The following is a 23,631-nucleotide window of genomic DNA, read 5'->3' as shown; positions in this document are numbered from 1 at the left end:
GGAAAAACCACCACTTTTACATAGCGCCATGTTCCCTAGTACCTATTGAGTTTTGCTTTTAGTTCAAGTTTTTATTTTTATTGAAGGTCCTTAGTGCTATAACTATGCTTATTTTTTCAGTTTCCGTCGATAGTTTGTACTTTGGGACGTGAGTAAATGAAATTAATACATTTTTTTAACGATCCCTTCTCGAATTTTTACGTTCATTAATTTTTATTTAGCCAAATTTCGCCACTATTCGTCATAATAAAATACAACCTTGTGGCGATCAGATTTCATACTAAAAAATACAGCTACAAAGTGTCTAGCTTTGGAACTGGTTGCGTTAAATTTTGTCGAAGTGAAATATTATAAAGGTATAATTTCAGTATGACGAAGTCGTAGTATCAGAGCATAACAGTCATTCGTCATGGTGACTATCGACCTTTAAATCATCCAGCATCTAATCTCTTCTCTTTGTAGCTTATTTTGCTGTGGTTATTGCTTGGATATGACTATCGAGTCTTCATAACTTCATTTCGCATTCTTCTTTACCGAGTGTGAGCCAACGGGCACGAGTGCGCCGTGTCATAATTTCGCTGGCGTGCTTTGAATGTCGCATGACGTTAATTAGTCACAGTGCCGTCAAAATCCGTGCGCCGGATCAGTCCCTTGACTTGAGAAAACCGTTAATGGTGTCGCAATGCGTCTGTAATGCAATAAGCTTCTTGCTCCATGGAGCGCACTTAATTTTATAGTTGGTGATGGATACTCTTTTATATTTGCGGTTAATAGGGTTAGCTCTCTTGGATTAGAATTCTTGGTAGAATTTGATTTGTGTAAATCGTGCAATGTCATCTATTTTTTTATTTAAATGCGGTGGCTACTTTGAAATGGCGTTAAACTTGCGCCATATCTATGCATGCAATATACAAAGGAATACGTTACAGTGGAGTAAGAGCTTTTTACACCGAACATTAAATGGGAATTCCTTGATTTGGTCTTTTCCTCTATCTTTTTGTTTGAATTGAATGATATTTTCTCATAAATTTGTGCTAGTGTTATTAAATTCAAAGAGGGATAAAAAAGAACCATGTATAGCCGTGGTGGATAAATCATTAGCCTCCATATACAGCCTGAAAACTGGTCTTCTTCATTATGAATGGAAGTATATATATAAATTGCTTGTTTATTCCACATCGGGACTAAAAAATTTCCTTCAGAAGAATTTTCCCTAGCTCACTGTTCTTGCGGGTTTCATTAATAAATAACTACTCAGATATTCTTTAGTAAAGTATATTGAATGAAGGTCATTTATGCTTTGAGTTTCCCCATGAGAGCAAACTAAAGCACATATAACAATTTCTGCTCGAACAGTAAAAATAAAATAAACATACCTGGCATAATTCTATTTGCAATAAGTCGGTCTAAAATTATGCTATACATATAATCAGAAAGTACAGTTATAATCAAAAGGAAGAGAAAAAGCAGACAATATTTTCTTAGATAATTTGTAATAAGAATAGAAAAGTCCATAAGAATAAATTTTATTGCATTGAAGTAAGTGCTCAATGAAGTAATAATGAAATAGTTTTCCTTTGGAAATAGGCAGATGTAAGAATTTTTTAATAGATAACGACAGAGAATTCCAGAGATGACAACCAGAGATGAAAAGAATTAAGACACGTATTTGGCTGACTTTGGTTTGAAAATGGAAAAAAAGATGTGTTGGATATTCAGTGTTGAGGAGAGTGAAAAAAATTAACCAAGTTTATATTTCCTCCAAGAAGAGATTATTAGCTATGACAATTACTTGAGAACATTATTCTAACAAATACTGGTTATTTTATCTCTTCCTGGAACAATTATTTTTAGCTAGAGCTATAGCAGTTTGATTGCAGATTATTTTCTAAATGACAATGTGCGATCATTGGAATGAATAGTCATGAATTATAAATATTAATCAGTTATCCAAGTTTTTGCTGTAACCGGCTGAGGATTTGGTGCTGTTTGGGTGCTTTGAACGAATTTTCTTTTGGAAATGATTTCTTGCCATGACAACAATGCAGACAGGGCCGCGAAGCTCTGTTTGCCGTTCATAGCATTTTAAAAGTCTCCTCGTTGGAAATTTGGGCAAAAAAAACTTGAATGTTTGCATGGATAAATGATAAATTGAATGAAGGTCATTTATGCTCCGAGTTTCCCCATGAGAGCAAATTTAAGCACATATAACAATTTCTGCTAAAACAGTAAAAATAAAATAAACATACCTGGACTAATTCTATTCGCAGTAAGTTGGTCTAAAATTATGCTATATACATAATCAGAAAGTACAGTTACAATCAAAAGGAAGAGAAAGAGCAGACAAGAATTTCCAAGCCAGATGATGATACGCTGTATCGAAACCGGTCGCAAATATATTTTATTTTGTGGAACAGCGAAGTCTTTTTCTTAACCTTTGTCATCATGGATAAATGATGACATGATTCAGTAAAGGTTTATTCTCATGGTTACCAACTCGTGGGCCATTCTTTATTCACTGATACACGCCCGACGTGCGAATCGCGCAAGTGGATAGCCTCGTGATTTTAATCGTAGCGCGCGCTGCGCCCGAGTTGGGATTATTTGTGTTCTCGGTTCCCAGAGGACGTAGGGCTTTGATTTGTCGAATCGTCCCGAGCGACGCGGACGCACCCCAGTCGATGCGAGTAGTGCGAATACCGAATTTACCCTCGATACGACACTGTTCGATTGATCAAACTGCGGTATTTCCGATGTTGCCCATCGTCGCCCTCGGGAGAGCTAACAAACAAAGTCCGCGTGACTGTGTTTATGATTCGTTTTCTGTTGCTATGGCAACCGATCACGCAGTGCCACCACGATTGCTATCCATTTGTGTACATTCTCAACGAACGCACCAAAGGGTTGGCGGGTTTGGAAAGGACCCTGACCCTCCCACTGCTTTCGATACAATGGAAAGAATGTCTGTATGATCCCCACAAGAGAGCTAGGATGAAGTATATGGGACGTAAACACGCATGGTCAACTCTCTACGTACTTTAAAATTGTAAAATGCGCAGACTGAAAAAATCTGATTTTGTTAGAAAAAAATTATGATGCATTTATGGTCCCATAAACAATGACAGAATGTAGGGGATCAGAAGCAACAAAGAACAACGAGATACATATAAAGACCCAGGCATAGATGCAAATTCAAAAGTAGATTACTCAGGTGGACAGGCCATTTATCGACGAGAGTACATACCACGATGATAAAAGCCTTCACGATAGGAATATGGCAAAAGATAGAAGGAAACCTTAGGATTACCGCGGCTTCGGTGGAAGGACTAAATCGTAAAATACTATAAGAGAAGAGTTTTTAGCAGAAGTTGACTGGATGCAGGGTCAAAGGAGGTGAAGAGTTGGTGCTTGTGAAATGAAATATATTCTTAACCCTAGAAGTGCACACTTATTTTTTCAATCATAAAGTGCACACTGGGGTCCAGCGGACCCCATAACTTTAAAATTTTTTAATTTCAACCCCCTGATATTTTTTACTATTAATATAGTAAATATCAATAATAGAAGTGTTTCTTACACAAATATGTAAATATAAGTTATTTAAACATATTAAAATGAAAGTAAAACAATATTTTTCATTCTAAAGACATAAAAATTATTTAAGAAAGTCACCAATCCTACTTTTATTTACTCTTACGAATGCTTTAGATGTACAGACAAATAGTTTTAACAGCTTAAGTATTACATTGTGTAGTTCATGTAAAAAAATGTTTCATATTTTTTCTTTCCATAAAACGTATTAATTTTAACAATTGAAAACAACAAAATTTTCCAGTGTATTTTTTTAATTTTTTTTTCACAAATTTCATTAGGACTTCCTATTGCTCCAAAATGCACATTACTATTATTTATTTTACAGGTAAAATATAAATTTTTAGAAAAAAATGCTTTGCTGTTAATTTCTCACTCCAGTACAGGTAGTACACAGATAACTTCGGTGCTCGTCACACATCGGAGCGAGACACGATGAGCAAATAATTCTTGTTTTTCTGTCTATATTCCTTGGGCATGAGCTGCATCGTATTTTGCTGTGAAGGATTTCAGGTTTATCAATTACTGATGTTTCAATTTCTAAAATTTCCGTAATAGTATTCCTGATTGAAGAACGCAGGTTTTTTTTTCAAAATCCGTTGATGCAAATAAGGTTTGATGAGTGACAAAGCCAAGTTTTTCAAAAATGTTCTCCGATTTATTTTTTCATTACTATCAATATGAGAGTAAAGAACCATTGCGTTTATACCAGCTTGGTCTAGCATGCCATAGAAAATCCGCATTGGCCATCGAAGGGTTTTTCTGGCTGTTGTATATTCATGACACAGTTGGTCAAATGTGTCTGTTCCTCCTTAAGTGGCATTATACATGCAAATACTCTCGGGCTTTCCATTGTCTTCATTTATAGCTCCATCCAAATGAAAAGATGACAACAAAGGCGCTATTTTATTTCTTTTCGGTGTGAAAGACACCAGGGTCATGTCAGGATCAAAGGCAAATCGTGAAGATTGAACAACAGCTTCTTGTAAAATCCACTGGAATTTGACGCTTGTTTTTACGAATGGTGCCCACCATCGTTATTGAATAATCTTTTAGCATCTTCTTTACAAGCTCAAAAGAAGTGAACCGATTGTCGCGCGTAATATTTCTATTCGTGCCATGAATTGGTGTTGACAATGTCCGTACATAATATGTCGGAACAGTTTCATCTGGATTGGTAACTACTTTTCCTATGTAAGGATAGGCATTTACCATGTAAAACGTTTTTGCATCATTCGTCATTACAATTTTTATGTCATACTTACCTGGCTTTCCTTTCATATATATCCGAAAGGGGCAACGGCCTCAAAAACCGAGAAGTTGTTCATCTACTGTACAATACTCATGAGGAGTGTAACATTTCTTGCAATTATCTACAAACCCTTCCCAAATTTTACGAAGTGGCGCAAATTTATCGATCGTTCTGCGCTGCATTCTCGTGTTTTTATCATCAAAACGCAAGGTTGACAGCAAAAACAGGAATCGGTGAAGAGACATGGTGCATTGATACAACGTAGATCCAAACTCAGTTGACCACAGTTCATACAAATTTGTGTGGCACGACTTCTGCACCCCAGAAAAATATGGAAGTCCAAAAAAAGCCTCAATCTCCTCAACATCTACATCACCGTGGTACAATTGAGGAATTGTGACATTTTGACGCTGCCGTTGTATTTCCTCATTTGTGTGCGTCATTATTTTATTTTGTAAAGCGCTTTCAAACAGTAATTCCCAAGCTTGCCGGGAAGTTTTGACGTCGCGCGCTGCTCCTTTTGATCCAGGCACATCCGAAACCAAATTTCGCTCTCTCTTTCGATCTCCAAATGATTTCAAACGTCAATGCTTGATGAATAGTTTACTATTATAGTAATATATGTTCAAAACTATTGCTCTACAATCAATTCCATTGAAGTTTGTTCGTACGTCTTTCACTCCGAAGTTCCTAAATTATTTGCAAAAGAGGAAACCAAGATATTTCACAAAAAAAGTTGATGTCCTCAAATATCCCAAAGTGATAAAAAATGATAAATGACATTTTAATTACTATAAACGTATAAATACTATTATAACAAATGTATTTGCAGCAAAAAAAGCAATAAACAAATGTGTTAATTTTTTTTTGCAATTTCAAAAAAATTTCATGAAGTGCACACTGGGGTCCAATGGACCCCAGACCATTTTCCACATTAAATTATAAAGCAATAAGCGCGTTGAAAAAATCACCACACACATGAAACTTTTACTAAGATATAAAAGGAAATTTACATTGGTATGAGCTTTCAATATTTTGTGCATTACAAAAGTTACAGCAAAGAAAAAAACTCCTGGGGTCCACTGGACCCCAGTGTGCCCTTCTAGGGTTAAGTTTGAGTGACTTAATATGTAAGGTAGGTTAGGCAAAATGTGCAAACTTCGAGGGCAAGGATAGTTCATTTTTGGAGGTGGTGGAAAATCTTCTGAATGAGGCCCAAGTAATTTATCTTCCCAGTCCTTATCTCATCCGAGTTACATGGGCCGAGAAAAAACATACAATCTTGCACAATGTTCCATGTATTTATCCCTTTATAGACCAATGTATCTCGTTAGATTCTACACACCATTCAAAGTGGCTAGCTTAAGAGATTATCAAATACTTCTTAGAACTTTGGGCGGCCTATCTCCGAAGAAACTCGTGTTAAAAAGGCATAGAAAAATATCGCCATCTCTTGTAGTTTCCTCGATCTACGTTGATGCTTCACGAATTCAGCGTAGCAACGAGCAGATCACTGCCTCGTGAATCATTGTAAAGTTGTGTTCACGTAAATTATTGTTTATGGGCATGCTAAAGCCCGTACCATTCTTGCTTAAATTAATTATGAAGCCCCTTTGATTTCTTTTTTTCCAATTCAAATTAATGTTTTAGGATCAGCTGGTAACAAAAAAAGGTGACTAAGATATCAGTGTGAAGCAAAAGAGAGGAGGCTAAGACAAACATTGACCTAGAAAAACTTAAGCATGAAGAGGTGAATGAGTTTTCTTCCCTGGGACGCCGAATTACCAACGATGGACGAAGCGAGAAAGAAATAGTCAGATGAATAGCGCTGGCGAAGAAGGTTTTCTACAAAAAGAAGAATCTTCTTGCAGCTGATAATACAAGCATGGAAGTAAGGTTACAATTCATCAGATGCTAAATATGGAGTAATTTTCTCTAAGCGAGGGTTGGACGTTGACAGCAGCCGAAAATTCAAGAGTGGAAGCATTCGAAATGTGGTGCCACCAAAGAATGATGAAGATAAAATGGATTGACCGTGTAAGTGACGAGGAAGTGCTAAGAAGAGTGGGAGAAAAGAGAAGCCTTCTAAAAATCTTGAGAAGAAGACGGGGCAATTTAGTTGGCCACATTCTGAGGTATGATGACCTGATGAAGACAATCGTAGAAGGACGGCTGGAAGGAGAGATGGGAAAAGGATGGCCCCGAATGAGTTATATAGGATAGATTATATAGGATGCAAAAGAGAAAAAATATTGCTATAAAATGGTTAGTGGATAGGAGAGAGAAATGGAGAGCAGCGTCTAACCAAATTTAGGATTGCTGAGTTATGATGATGAAGTAATGTATCACAGAAGATGAAAATATGTGATGCTTTTCCGGACCAGACTGGTAGTGTATGCTGTTCGGGTGTTCAACCGGGTTTATATCCTCCATGGTTGTCAACATTTCGGCATACGAGCCGTACTCCATCCTCAGGGTTGAAGGGCAAGGGTATTACCCGGAGGAGCGACCGAGCAACTTTCACTTCTATGACAGAATATACATTGCGTAATTTCGTGATTAATCAACATCCTTCAAGTAAATTGATCTTTACCGTACTTTATGTTATACTTACTATGCATAAATGTTAAAGAATATATACAATAATTCCAATGCTTACGACGCGTTTAGACTCACAGAGCCATCGCATGGTACAAGACTGTTACAAGTTGTTACTCATATTTTACAAATCAAGACACATTTGGCACAAGTTGGCCTTGTACCAGATTATGACTCTGCGGAACACGCCGTAAGCATTAGAATTATTGTGGAAAATTGCAATTACATGCCGTTTTAATGTTTCAACCTTCCATTATATCACGTCTGAATCGGTTTATTTTTTGACGAGCCTCTTGTTCCGTTTACAGCGACGTAACTACCTATAGTCTGTATACCATACGGTGGCGCACGGGCCTATAACATCTATCTGAGCCGCAAGCGCTAAGGGGAGGAAAGGACCGACACAGGTAGCCGGCGGGCCCGTGCGCTACCCTACGGTATACTGACTATGGGAAAGACTTGACAAATTACCACATATATTTTTATACCTTATTAATTCCCTTAATCACAGCTTATACCGCGCCTTAAACAGTGAATTCTGTCTATAAGGCCGTAGCATTTACAAGAATTGCCATGAGAAAAAATTCCCCTGGACCGGGATCCGAACCACGGACCTTTGGCTTTCCGGGACACTGCGCAGACCACTACGCTATCCAGGTTCTTTAATTCTCATGGCAATTATACCGAGGCTCATGGTACTAGGTGTTAGGACCTCGCGGTCCATCAAGGATGGCAACGCGAGGGAGAACGGACTTCCAAGAAGCCACAACCGGTTGAGAGCCTCAAACCTGCGCTAAAGCCGCGCAAAGCGGCATTTGTAATATTTCAAACCCTGCTGCGTCAACGGCGGTGAAATATACAAGAATTGCCATGAGAAAAAATTCCCTTGGACCGGGAATCGAACCACGGACCTTTGGCTTTCCGGGCCACTGCCGGCCGTAGCATTGTTTATCTGGTTCTCTAAGAATATGGCCTTTACCACTGCTGCTCATAAGTTTGTGAGAAAATTGAACACATCTCATCTATTGAAAAAGACATGTCGAGTTAAACCACTTTAAGGTATTGAGAGGTAGTAAATGCTTCTCTCAAGTAGAGCCAAGCTTGTCCAAATTTTGTCATTGTGAACAAACCATAACAAGGCATAACCGGAGTTATGGTGTCCCGAACAGAAAATATTTGCGCTCCAGCAATCACAATCGTACGTAAAAGAGTTTTTGACTGATTATTTCATTGTTGATGAGTACCACTATCTTCCTCGCTACTGTCAACGTTTGATAAAACATTCAGACTTTTTTTCTATTATCTGTGCCAAGTTGGTTTGCACTGTGTTAGGTTATCATCGGCTAACAAACGCCGATGTTTGCAACACTGCGCTATAGTTGCGCCAATCTAAGTCACTTCAACTGGTCGTCAACAAGGTTTTAGTCACATGGTAGCAGCAATTTGGAAGGTATGAAAATCTTATTAATAGGTTTTACTCTAGCATGGTTAGGCAAATAATGGGGAGGAGTTTAATGAATTCTGAAGCAAAGTGTCGTGCTTTGAGGATTGGTTTTATAATTTTCTCTGCTCCACCTGTTATGACGTTGACATTCGGCCACATCCATCCAAATGCCATTTAACAGATGGGTATTTTAGATTTTATGAGCTGGCAATAGTCTGGGTGAGAGACGCGAAGTGATCGTAACCTGCCAAAGTGGCATTGGGCCGAAAATCGAGATTCAACTGTTCTTCTTGATGCTCCTATAAAGTTCACTCAAATGTGGGAGCCATTACAATATCTCTCTTCGTAGGAGCTCGTCGCCTTCTCTGGGAATTTAAGTGGCTTTTGCCCTTTCCGGAACCATTCATCTGTGTCCTGAATTGCAATTAATTTCAGAGAATGCTTTCTCTTGATAAAATATGACGTTTCTGCGTCAATCATCCAGAAGTGAGAGTTATAAATGGTTTTACCTTCAATGGGTGTTATGGAATTGCTGATCATACGCAAAAGAAGATGGCCTCTTTCACATACCTCTAAGAATGTTATCTTTTGATGCGCGGTCTCTGTGACGTATAAAAAAAATGGAATTAGTGGTCGTGCTCAGGGAATCACAAAATTGTAACCCATTGTTTCCCTTTTATGGATTTATTCAATGGATAATAGGGACCAACGTTATATGCATTAATGAGCATAATTTAAGAAGCTCTGAAGAGTGGAATTTTAAAAGTAAATATAGCCATTAATTACCAGAGTTTTTTTCATTAGTGATTGAAGTGAAATCCTACAAGTGGAGAAAAAGCCCTTTAAGAGAAGACAACCACTTAGGTAATACAATAGAAAAGAAAAAAATATTGGAGTCTTTTGGTAGATCCAACTTTTGGGGAAACTTTATGTGTCTGAAGGCCACCAATTAGTAGTTTTAGAATTGCCAAAGGTACATAACATGAACCAGGTTTTCAAAGGTTTCTTCGGGTTTGATAATCTTATATTTCGGGCCCATTTTCTTAACTAGCAATTTTTCAGTAGTACATAGTTCGCAGAGTAAGGTAAATTAGGTAAACGTATTGGTATGCGCAGGCACTACACAATACAAAATTAGTAATTAGTAATTACTCAATATGTATATAGAGGTCATTCTTCTGTAGCACCACATTTCGAAGGTTTCTACCCTAGATGTATCCGTGGCTATATCTGTCTTGCCTACTCAAAATCGTGCAAATGACACATTAATCTAATAATTGGTTCGGCTACAAGTATTCTTTGACAAAAACTGAGGAAAATCAGTAAGGCAAATCAAAGATGAAAACAAACATTAATGTTGTATCGTCCTCTCCACAAAGATGTCGCACGAGACTGGAGCTATCGCGGAGAACCAGGATGTTTTTGGAGGAAATGCATAATTTTTTCCGCATTAAGAAGTATTCTTTACTGAAACATACTGGAGACTCATGACTCGTCTTGTCTAATCAGAAGCATGAAACTACCAAATACATGTGATCTACTCTTGCTGTAATTGTTCAATTTAATTCGAAATAAAAATAAATTGAACAAAGTGAATAAAAATTTAAAATATCCCAAAAACAGTAGTAATTGATTAATTACTTATATGGATAGTAATCATTGAGTCGGCTGAATGCATTCTTTGATAAAAACTAAGAAAAACAAGAGACTCAAATTAAAGACGAAGATATATATTACTTTTGGATCGTTTTCTCCACAAAGAGGTCTCACGAGGCTGGGGCTATCTTGGGGAACCTGGTTGTTTTTGGAGGAAATAATATTTCGTCCGCGGCGTAAAAGAATGGAGGAAAATGACGGCTTCTTCCATTCCACTCCCGTTGCGAAGCATCCCTTTCCATTTTTATTATTGTCATTTATACCTCCCCTTCCTCGTGTTTTTCCTCCTCGAAAATAAAACCCCTGTTCTCATTTTTCGCCGCAGCTGTCGAGTCGGAATCCCGAAACTACCCCTTCCTTCTTCCCCCCAACCCTCCCTCATATTCAGTTTATTTTAGCTGAGTGGGATCGGGTTGGTATCGTGGCTAGAGCGCTGGCTTCCCACCGCGTAGGCTTGGGTTCATATCCCGGCGGTGGCAGAGAATTTTCAGAGACTGCAGATCCCCGCTTGAATGTTATGTGGAGCGCAACACTCCGTCCGTCGGATGGGACGTTAAGCCGTGGTCCCCTTGGCGCCTTTCGTTGAGAGCAGGCTGATGCCGACGCCGGGTTTCTCTCCCCCTTCCTTCCATACCCATCACTCATGGTGCAAATGAGCTCAGATGTCGGTTGTCTCCTCCAAATGCCATACCTTAAAGCTGAGTCGTTTACGAACGAATCTTTCAACATGCATGATTCATTAGTGCGAACTGAATGAATTTGATCGGAAAATGACGAGCTGAATTCATCCTTAAATGAGCAGATTTATCTACATTTACGTAATACCGAGAGAGCTGTCAATAGCGTGTTTGGCAGTAGGTGATCAATCACCACACGGTCATAAAAATGTTACACATAATAACAAGATATACGTCCACAATCATGCAAAAGTCGTTCACGAATGAATCTTTCATCATGAATGATTCATGGGTACGAGGTGAATGAATGGAATCGGAAAATTACGAACTAATTAATCCTCAAATGAGCTAATTGATGTACATCAGCATAATACCTGGCGAGACATCTCAAGGCTGTTTGGCGGGATGAGATCAATCACCAGCATGCGGCATACAAATGCACCCCGACATGCACGCCACACGGTCATAAAAATATTACACACAATAACAAGATATACGTCCACATTCGTGCGAAGGCATAATTTATCAACGATTAGTAATACCTATGGAAAATACATACCATATTAGAACAATGGAAAAATAAAAACTTACAATGAGCCATCCTAGCGAGTGAAGCCATTGATTCTAATAATCTAGACACCGTTGTTATCCTAATATTAGGAGGATATAATAACGTATTGAATCTCTCTGTTTTGCAGTATCTTTCATTCACTTTCTTCTCGTGACAACGTCCAGCATTGTACGAAGGTAAACGAAGGATATTTTTCTCACGTTGTCCGTGAATAAGTCCTCTCTGAATTTATTTAGGATATTCAGCCTTTACTTTGATTTGCGCTTCTACAAAAATTCCCATCGTAATTTGCCTAACAGCTTCAGCAAAATACACGAAAGATGACCGCTTGGGATCAAAGGATGGATGGATTAAAGGCTTATAACGCAGTGGTTTGAAAAAAGGACTTGTGAAAATATGGGAGGAAACCAATCGCTATAAACAGTATTCCTTTCTCTCACGTTGAGATGCTTCTCTCTTCCGCCTTCCGCATCCGCTACCTTCCTGGTGTAGGCATGCCGAAAATTCAAGAATTCTTGTGTTTCGGAATTATGCGTTCCAAGAGGGTGCTTGGACGGGGAGGGAATCTCCATTTTAGGACTTCGAGGTTGGCAGGCTGCATCCAATATGTGACAGAAAGAGGCTGGTATCTCGATGAATATGTGTGCGTTTGTCGAGGTTACCAACCCTGCCGTGCTTCCTGTGAGTTTCTTTACTCGTTGAGGTATATTATCAGTGCACAAGTGACATAGTAAACGTTTCCCATACTTTATTTGAATAATTTATGTCCCATTGAACTTTCTGTATTTACCAAGTTCTTTCTATTGTTCGTTTGAAATGTTTATTTGATTTGCATTGTGATGATACTTTAAATGAATTTTAAGGAATTGGAATAATAAAATGTGAATTGTGGAAAATTTATTTGGGAAATAATCCATTAAAATTTAATGCTACCTAAATGTTATTGACAAAATTAAGGAGAACATCTGCATCATTATTTAATGCCTATGTATTGCACCTATGCATTAAAAGCACCTTCTTTCATGGGAATAAATTTATAATAATTTATTTATCTGCCGGGGAGTAAATATTGTTGCAATCACGGGGATTGTAATGTGGTTGAACTAAGTTTTACCTGCACTATTATTTCCGTGACTTTTTGGCATTTTTAACCTGAATTATGGCGTTCCAGCTCTTTCGATTCTCCTCTGTGGATTTATGGTAGAAAAAGAAAGGTATTGAAGAAGAAAGATGCCCCCAAAAACATTATGAAAACTTTCCCACTTTGCCACTTACGAATCTTCTTTAATTTCATTACTTCTTCTTCCTTTAATGCTGCAAAAATCATAATCTGCATCGTGTATTTCCGGGTTACAAGTCAGAGGTAAGTCCCTCAAGGGCTACCACCAGGTCTCGTACGAATTTTTCTAGGTGATAGAAAATATTGCGTGGCGTCACTTTTTATTATTCCTCGACCGATTTCATGTATTAAGTTCTTAGACGAAATAATTTTTTGGACAGGCTATGTAGAAAACTTTAGTTAGGCCATCGCGAGGTGCACACAATAGATACAAATGGCACTATTAGGCATTGCAGTACATTATCATATCATAGTCATAATCCCATTCATAAGCTCATTGCATCGAGTTTTGCCGTCGATGTTCTGTGATTCCATTTGAATCTAGGATCGAACGGTTTGAAGGAAAAAACTTTGTTCCGCTTACATTGCCACTAATTGCATTGTGCCCATGTCAGCTTTCACAATAGAATTCAATTGCCTATTATCCTACGCAGATAATCGCTTTATCCCATTGCATTATTTCGGAAAATTGCCTCTGTTTATTAAGTGGAAACGATCCACTTACGAAAATGAATTTTCGTATTCTTGTTTGGATGCTCAATATTCTGACCTACAATTGAGTGCTAATGGTATCAAGCTGACTGGTCAACTTCAATTAAACCCATCCCGGTTGAGGAACTACGCTCATCTGGATTTAGAAATATCCTCAGCATTTCTCAGATTTAAGTCGATTTACCGTGAAGCATACGCGTATTTGTTTCATGCAGAGTCCCGGTTCCATTGTTAATTTTGATGGGAAAAACTCGTTTTCATACACCCTTTCAGCCTGGAGTATGTGCTTAACGAGGAAATGCAACTGGAGTTTGTACAAGTGAAAGGGGTAATAGCCAGTTTATTCGAACTGTTAGTGAAGTTTTTTCCGAAATGTTCGTCTAATATTGACTCAACGGCTTTACAATCATAAAATCTAATGAACTTCATGTTTCTTTTCCTATTCTGATGACATTTTAGTGATAAAAAAACTTGCATGAATAGAATTGATTTCGGTTTTACGTTTTATTTTTCGTAGAATATAACACTGCGAGTACTGAATCCATAATATTATATTAGATAGATAAACCACTTCTCTCTTCTACATGAATTTTAGTCAAGCGTGTTGCGGGAAGATTTTTCGCAATAGAAAGTAAAAGAGAAGTGATATTTCGTACTCATCGGGCCACACCTTGAATATGCAGCATGCATATGGGACCCAGCGCAGAAAGACGTAATCCGTGAAATGAATAAATTTCAAAGATAAGCAGCGCAATTTTCAAAAACTGCTACGAGCAAAAGAAAACGTAACAAGGATGTTAAACCAATTAGGCTGGGAGCCGCTAGAGACTACCGCTAGCTGTGTGGTAGGATTAGATTGTTTGAGCAAGTTAATTGATTAATTGCCTATAATAGCATATCAACTTGGTCCTTCTAATCCATATGGCTTGTCAGAAGTTTCCATTTAAAGTAAAGCATTTATAATACATTTAGAGTTTCAACTTCATAAACAAAAAAATAATAAAACGGCACAAAAAGTTTTAGGAACTTTGAAGCCAAAATATGAGAATTTAATATAATTTGTACATTTAAAATGAATTAAAGAAATTAAAAGTTTACAGTTTAATTGAGAATGGATATCTATCAGAACGACACGAAGAACGTCACATTAGAACGTTACTATATTCCGACAGAAACACTAAATTTAGAGAGATATTTTACCGCACGGATCGGTATGGCCATTCGTTTTTACCCTGAACCATGAGGGACTTAAATAAATGCTTGGCGGAACTTCGGTAGGGTATTTGATTATTATTTTTTAACGGCAGGTGTACTAACATCCCCGGCACACGCTTATAGAGGTGGATTTTGGGATAATATTTAGATGTATGTGAGACTACTTGTTTCGATACTCTGCCTCATCACTGTATCATGAGAAAAGTCAGTTATCATTCTGGTGAGAATAGTCTCATGCATTTAACCACTGAATACACACATAAAAAATCACCGAAGTAAGCTTATCGGACTTCAACATGATGATACAAAGTATCGAAAGGAGTCGTCTAATCCTATAAAAGGATAAAATTGCAATATTTTCAACGGTGCATTATCGTGGTGCATAAAATGATTCTCCTACCATAGAATTGTAAATTCTACACTGTATTGTAAACGTACATTGAACATAATAGAATTGCTTGGCGTATTTTCGTTAGAGCTTATACTTTTCCTTTGTGAATGGCTGGTGTCTCATACTTACTCCCCTGCCACTCTCCTATTGAGGCGACTTTCGTGGGAGTATGTAAATTATTTCTTACATTTACACTATACTTGATTTTTCATTTTGAAACGGTGGGAGATGAGCCTCCTGAAATGTATTTATCTCACATTTAAAATGGGGATGTAAAGAAATGTGAAGAACGAGGGCAATTTTTTTCCAACCTTCGATCGCTCAGCAAAAACACCATACAAGCGACAGGCGGGTACTGCGCGGATAGGTCAACTGCGTTTCCTTCGCACCACAAGCTTAAGTCAATTTTAACCGCAAGTTGCTAGTGTCAGTTAATATCATTAAATACACTACCTCAAATGATTCTCCCGCCAAGTGTGCACTGCGGAGCTAAAGCCAGAAAACTCGCCGAATCGCTTCAGCATATACTTTTCTAGACTTTAATACCAATAAAAGAGAATTTTTTACGTTAATGCAGCTGCTCACTGTGTAAAATTACGTCCATTATCGTTCAAAACAAAAGAAGGGATATGCTGACCTCTGGAAGTGTTCTGATCCATTACAACGCCCGTAATCTTAGCGCTGATGAAGCCCAAAGGCTCCTTGAGAAATTTAAATTGAAAATTTTCGATTACCCGCAGTATAATGCCAACCTAGTGACGTGTGACTTCGATCTTTACGATCTTCACGCTGAAATGAAAATGTGGCAAGGATTGGCAGCAAAGTATTGCGAAGAATGTGAAGTAAAACCTGTCCACAGGCACGACCAATACCTCAATCGCTGAGGTGATTATGTCGAAAGGAGTGTGCTCAATATTTTGCAATGAAATAGTTCTTAATCAATCACTTCGTCTTCTGTCTATGACCCACCGGAGGTTGAAAAAAAAACCACCCTCGTAAATGATGCTAAATTTGAATCAGTATTGTCTTATTTTATACGAAATCCCTCAGGTACTCATAACTAATTGCGTTGAATTATGTGAACGAGAATGTGGTTTTAATTGGATCTACTTTGCTTGGTAGTGATTATGGGTTGCATTCCATACGCTTATGAATTGGGAAGTGGGGAGGAAGGAGTGTCATTTTGATTCGATTTCTTGGACTGCCCAACGAAAGGTTTCGCCCATCCTTGAAACGATCAATGCCTGGGTCATGAGAATGAAATGGGATCAAAGAATTGGAATGTAATGTCAGTGGTGCAAAATAAAAGAATTTCCATCCCGGGAGAAATTGGCCCTTTTTTTTCGGGCCCACTGCTGCAAAGACTTACTGCTCCAATTTTTTTGGGCCTCCATTAAAATTGCCCTCATTATTTCTCGTGCCCTCGAGCTTCCTGTCTGCCAGGATTTGGAATTTTCTCTCGAGGCGCCTTATTTGCCCGTGACCTTGCTCTGAATTCTCATCCGTGTCATAAGTACTGCTCCAGGAATTGATGGGAGCAAGCGACTTTGAAAGAGATATTTAAAAAAAATGATATTTGATTTTTTTCAAAAGCCTATAAGAAAAATCTCATCCAAAGCTACCCAAGAATTAAAGGACATTTTTTTCGTCATCAAATGTCGTAAAAAAAAGCTCATTGTAGAATGAATGAAAAATTGCATTCTCTCGTATCATGTCAGTCATTAAATCGGTCATCTGCGAAGAAGAGTCCATGTTGCAACAATAAGTGAAGTATTTTCTTAATTTTAATAAGGTAATTTTATTTTTTAACATAATTCATATTCTTGAAACTTTAACTTGTTGAAAACTACTTGAAAATTAACTTATGCGAGTGTTTGTGTGTACAACCATTTTTTATTTCGTCATTCACCCTCGTACTCAGCCTGTGATGATCCCCCACTGACACACGAACTTGTAGTTTTTGCCGTAACCTCGTGGTTTTGGTCACAATATCGTTTTTACCCCTTAGCATTCAGTTAGCCGTATCAATGTTTTTCAATTAAGGAGTCTAAATATGTTTTCTTTACACTTTTTGGCGCATAGCGTACCGTGTGATAGCCTTTTCGTTTAGGAAAGTTAACGCCTCCATATCATGAATTTGAAACTTTGATCAGCCTCACCGCTTTCTCACTCTGATTCCAAGGTTCTAGATACGTTCTCGCCTTACTTGGTGGCGGAAACTTTTTCTATCTTGGAAATCTTGTTCTCCACAGTGGAGGTCATGCTTTTGGCTTTCACTTCTGACTCCTGGGAGAATCACGATAAGGCAAAATATTTTTTTAGCACATCAGCTTTTTCCACGCCTTTTCTTCACTCCTTATCCCAACCACATATGCCCTGCCCTCGGGATATAATACAAAAGTGCCCCCCCATAATCTTCTACTGAGAAAATTCAGCCGAGTATATATATGTGTTAACCTAAAATATTATGATGACTACTTTCCTATTCTGGACGTGTCTTGCGAGAACCTTTGGACGGCTTACTCCTTTTGTCCGTGTTTCCTCCTTTATTCCCTCCGTTCGTGACATCTTTGTGCATTTTTCCCTCACAGATATCAATATGTATATTTTACGATACAGTTATTTCGAGACCACACAGTATACTATACGCAAATGAACTTTTCTACCAAAGTTATGTTATACGTGCAGTATCGGATAAATTACGTTGCATGTCCCCGGATTCACAATCTCCGTGCCAACCGAGTCTTCTACGGTTCTGCTTCTAACCCTATTCCAACCATTACTTTCCGTACCCCAACGAATTAAGTTTTCCTTGGCCTACCTCTCCATCGCCTTACCTCTGGAATCCATTGCAACATTTGTTTCGGAAGTCTTTCATTTCCCACAAACCAATGCCACTTGACTTTGTTTCGCTTTCATTAAGGCTACCATTATGTTACTAGCATTCATTATTTTAAATTTCATTCATTTTTATATCATTATTTATATTATTTCCGCCATTAAGGTTTTCGGAGGTAAAATTTTAATTGGTTTTACTTTGACGTTGTAGAATTCATAAGAATTTATCAATCCTAAAACACTAATGAAGGGAGAAAATTTTGCTGAAATATTTACAACTTAATATAAAAATGACACTTGAAAAGGAGTACTGACGCGGGTTAATGAGTGCGGAGTTCATTTATTAAAAATTATTTTCAAATGGGGTTGCATTTTGATATGCTACAATTATCATTGTTTCATTTTATCTTTTTTTTTCAAGTATGTCTCGCATGGAAAGTTTTATAGGCATGTTATAGCTGAATTAGGTGATTTGAATACCTTTAGCTTATCCATTTTCTTTTTTCATGGGCAATTGATTATGTTCATAGAGCTCCTTATATTTTGGCTAAAATTCGTCAAATCTTTTTTTTTACCACTCTTGCTAACTTTATTTTAACTGAGTAGAACTATCAGCAGACTTACCAATAGAAAATAAAAAATTACAGTTACGAAAAACTTTCGATTGAGGATTCTTTAACTGAGTGGAACTTTTATTCAATAGGACATAAAAAAAAGCTTTTAAGGGAACAGAAATCAGAAGAGGCTAATCATCGTTTTTCTGCATTTGAGGCAGTTACCTTACAGCACCAGAATATACGCCGAATAAGTAGGCAAACCGCAGAACATAAGCACTAACTTTGTGGCAGTTGTGCAAGGATAAATTTTGAGCTTTTATTATCCGCTTGCTTACAAAACGGCGAGGATTTTTGAACTCAGTTAATCGTTCACCTCGTCAATACTAGTTCAACACGAATATAAACCCGATCCATTGTAATAATGAAAAGTTAGATTGAGTTTCATCTGGAATGAACCAGCCTAGTAGAACACAAATTGGAGCTATCGTATTTTCCATAATTCTACAAATTTACGTTCGAAAACTCTTTCTCAAGAGCATGCGTAGTACCGACGAATTATATCGAATTTTGTTAACTCTAGGTCGGGAATATCATGGTACTTTTCCAAAATTCTTATAACTAATGACCTCAAAATATATCCTGTGAGTATAGAGCGTTATATCTTTCGACGGTCTCACAGAAATCAGCCTGGAAAATTGAATACACAATCATTGCAAAAAATAGTCTCGGACTCAGACCACGGATGTTTGAATTTCCGGGCCTCTGAGTAGTTGCTAATCTATGCTATTCAGGTTCCTTAATTCCCGTGGCAATTCACTATGTTTTATTGTGCTAATTTTTAGGTCCTTGCGGTCCATCAAGTACAATGCTAATGAAATTGGGCCCCAAAAACGTTACAAACAGTGTTTAAATCCGTGCCAGTGAGTACAATTTTCCAAATTATTAATTTTTGAAAAGTTATCAAAAAACATTTTTGTCATAAATCAAGTTTTTTCCTTCCCGTCATCTATATATTATGTTTTGGTGTATATCTCTATATTTGGTGTTTTTTGTCTTTTTTACTTTGGTCTTATTATATTATTGTGTAATAATGGATTTTGAGGGGAATGTAAATGTAGACATGTATTGTTTTTTTTTGCTGATTTGGTGCTATGGGGACATGTATTGTGTGAAATTTTTGGTGAAAAATTTGGTGCTATAGGGTAATTGTGTGAAAAATGGTATTTTGAGGGCTTTTTAAAATTTTTTGGTACTTAGTATTTTTGTTTTCTATTTTAGGTTATGTATATTATTGTGTCTTAATGTACTTCCTAAATTTATGTTACCACCCGACTTCATGGTCGACTTGTAACTGAATATTTTAACAATAAATAATAGTATTTAATTTTATATAGGTATTGAAGACTTTAAAGGCATATTTTTGCCAACATTTTGATACATTCATTCAATTTCATCAGGGTTATGAATTAATGAATACAAGAACGCATAATTTTGTACATAAAAGACAATTACTACATTAAATAATAAAATCATTCATTTAATCCGCAGCTCAATTCTTTTAATTTTTTATTTTATTATTATAAGAAATATCCTTAACTTAAAGGCTTTTTTTCTATCAAAATTATATTACTCACAATCATTCTTAGCCCTGATGAAGGTGTATTAATAATGTTGTTTCGCGTTACGGAGTATAGATCTACGAATGATTGGCCAGCAAATTTTGGCCAACGTTTCTATATATATATTTTCAGCTTCTTCAGGGCTTGAATGAATATCATTAAATTAAATTAATACACCAACCCATGAAAGATTATTATAATGGTTTTTGCAGTAATAAAATAATAAATAAGAATAACTCAAAGCATTTACCGAAATGTTGGCAAAGATTTGCATTTAAAATTCTCCAACACCTATATTTTTAAGACATTGAATCAACAATATTTTGTTTTTAATTAAAGGTTTCTTCTAGAGATTATTTTTTTGCAGAAAGTTTTCTTGCCGTTTTCGCCTCGAGTCCCCAAACCAACGCACATAAGGCCAACGAGCCTTGAAGACGCGATATCAGTACATCCCCTTCAACTCGCTCCCCCGTAAAGTAGCCGAGTGCTGATAAGAGCGAGGAAAGCGGGGCATCCCTTCCTACTTGGGAGCATTAGCGACCTATTCCCTTCAGTCATGGGCACAGCCTCGCACTATCCTCACATATCTGAGGAGACCCATATTACGACAGACGCACTCGTCCAAACTTTTACGCTGATGCTGCGAGTCCCGTTCCCATGGCGAGCCATAAGGCCTTCCAATGTACCCCAAGCATTATCGCAGTCCATCTTTCCCTCGTCGATCCATTATTTCTCCAGTAATTATGTATTATAATTATAATAATAATTATTATTATTCAAATATTTAGTTACAAGTCGACCATGAAGTCGGGTGATAACATAAATTTAGGAAGTACATTAAGACACAATCATATGCATAACCCAAAATACAATACAAAATACTAAGTACCAAAAACATTTTAAAAACCCTCAAAATACCATTTTTCACACAATACATGTCCCCATAGCACCAAATTTTTCATCAAAAATTTCACGCAATACAAGTCCACATAGCATCAAATCAGCAAAAAAACAATACATGTCTACATTTACATTCCCCTCAAAATCCATTTTTACACAATAATATACTAAGACCAAAGTAAAAAAGACAAAAAACACCAAATTAAAACAATATACGATTATAAAGCCCTCAAAATTCAATTTTGTTTATTTCCACACTGGAGCCAATACATTTTTTTTCTGCCATTGTGGCTAAGGTTTAATAAATTTGATGGACTAGTAGGAGGTCATCAGGCTTTTCCTGATTGTTGTAAATGGTATACAAAATAAATTGAGAACAAGTGTTGTTGGAAAATTTAGACAGTTAATAGAAATGCAAATTCGTTATGAAATCAAGTATGATAAAATCACTTATTAAAAATATGGTAGTGTAGAGATTAATGTTTAAAAATTTGAAGACTTATTAATGTTTTAAGTAATAAATTACATCAGTAATAAATTACCGGAATAGTATTTTGTGATCTTCGCGAGGAATATTTTATATGTTATGCACGGCTTATACGAAAGATAATAAAATTTTCCAATTAGGAGATGCAATTCTCTAAAATATCTGGAAGCAATGATATGAGGTATATAAAATATGTTACTGAAAGTTGCTAAAAAGCCTCACAGTGACTATACTTTTAATATATTTTAACATATCTAGCTGCATACATCAACTAAGTTCCTGTCTTCCTAATCATTCGCCTTGACAAAAATGTTCATGACATTGGATTACGGCAGTGGAATACCCCTGTTTTTGGCATATTAGCCAAGTAATAATGCTTATTTAAAATTTATTTCAATGAGTTGAGCACTTTTAGTTGAATTACTTTTTCTAATTCATGTGCTATGCTGAATGCGGTGAGCTTTTTCGGCACCACTTTGATTATCCGACTGCCTTCTCCTAGTCGATCCATTAAGCTCATCCTGTGCTCTTCCCCTCCAAGCATTATCTGGGCCCATTTTCCGGTCGTATATCCATTATCTCTAAGAGATTACGTACCGCTCAGGAGCTAGCAGCATTTTTACGCCTTTCGGCGTTTCAAAATTACCTTCCGGAGACCTTCTGGCAAATTTGCTCTGGTAGAGCTGGTATTTACTAATTGACGATATTAAAATATGCTTCGGTGAGGGGTAGAAGAACCTATCATCTTTCCTATATGGACATTCACATCTAAAAAATATCTAGGAGCAAATATGAGGTGTATGAAATATGTTACTAAAAGTTACTATAAATCAGCAAATGTCGTCAATAATTGGTATTGGTAAAGGCCTATACTTTAACAACTTATGCTCATTGGCTTTGCGCTTAGCTAGCAATAAATTTTGAGCCGAAAGATGCTGGCTTTTTTAAGCACATATAAGGTATCAATTTACTTCTTTGCTTTTATCCAAATATTCAACAAACAAAAGCTATGAGCCCTGTCACCCTCGCTGATAAGCACCATATGGAGTCACTGTTTCATTTATTTTGTCCTTTGCATAGGACAAAATTCAGTCATATGTTAGTTGAGTTATTTCGGCTAATTAATTTAATTGCCAATCGATAATATTTTTTTACACTTACATAATATGCTCTACGAGAAGCTGGGAGCAACCAGTATTCGCTCAGCAATTGTATACCCACATAGTTTTTATTATAATTTATTTTTTTAATTTCTTTAACCCTGTTTGTAGTATTCAGCGATGGATTTTCTCCACTTGCCACAGTACATTTTAATCACTGATTCACCAAAATTACTGCATTCAAATTTTCCTAATCCCCTTTTCTCACTACACAAAAGTGTTGATTGGTAATGGTATCATTTTGGTATATTTTGAATTAACGCTTTTCTGTCTTCTGTTGCCTTTGATGCAACGCTTCGTTGGGTAATTGTCGTCTTTAAGTGTGATACGCATATTTTTAAGTGCCAATTTCATTTGCGTATTGCATGAATTCTCTGATTTAATTTAAAATAAATCCGTGACATAATGATCTGCTGGAGAGCTATGTAGTGTTCTTTTCAATTTCCCTGTGCCGGTAACGGTACTAATCCTCATGCTTCACTTGGAGTTTTTCTATCCATCCAGAAACCTTTAGAATTCATTTTACCTTCCTCTTTGGCTTTATATCCAAGCTCTATTCATCCCATATCATTTTCCACGCGCCATCTATTTGAAAGGTTTGAACATGAAATGAATCCCTTTTCCCCTTCTTAACTTCACGGCTATCACTCCACGTATTAAATTTCTATGTCAATACTGAAAAGGTTTATTTCCAGTCTGCTGCCTTCGATACCTTAACCCTTTTCAACAAGAACCATTATAAATTAACGGCAGCGCTTTTGCAATTAATATCCCTTGCGATATAAATGAATTAGTGAATCTGCGTCTCCTTTTCCTCGAATTTTTTTCCAGTACTACGACGATG

This window comes from Ischnura elegans, chromosome 8 (assembly GCF_921293095.1).
Source record: "Ischnura elegans chromosome 8, ioIscEleg1.1, whole genome shotgun sequence".
Classification (NCBI taxonomy): domain Eukaryota; kingdom Metazoa; phylum Arthropoda; class Insecta; order Odonata; family Coenagrionidae; genus Ischnura; species Ischnura elegans.
The sequence above is the reverse complement of the archived record's forward strand: the minus strand, read 5'-3'. Positions refer to the sequence as shown.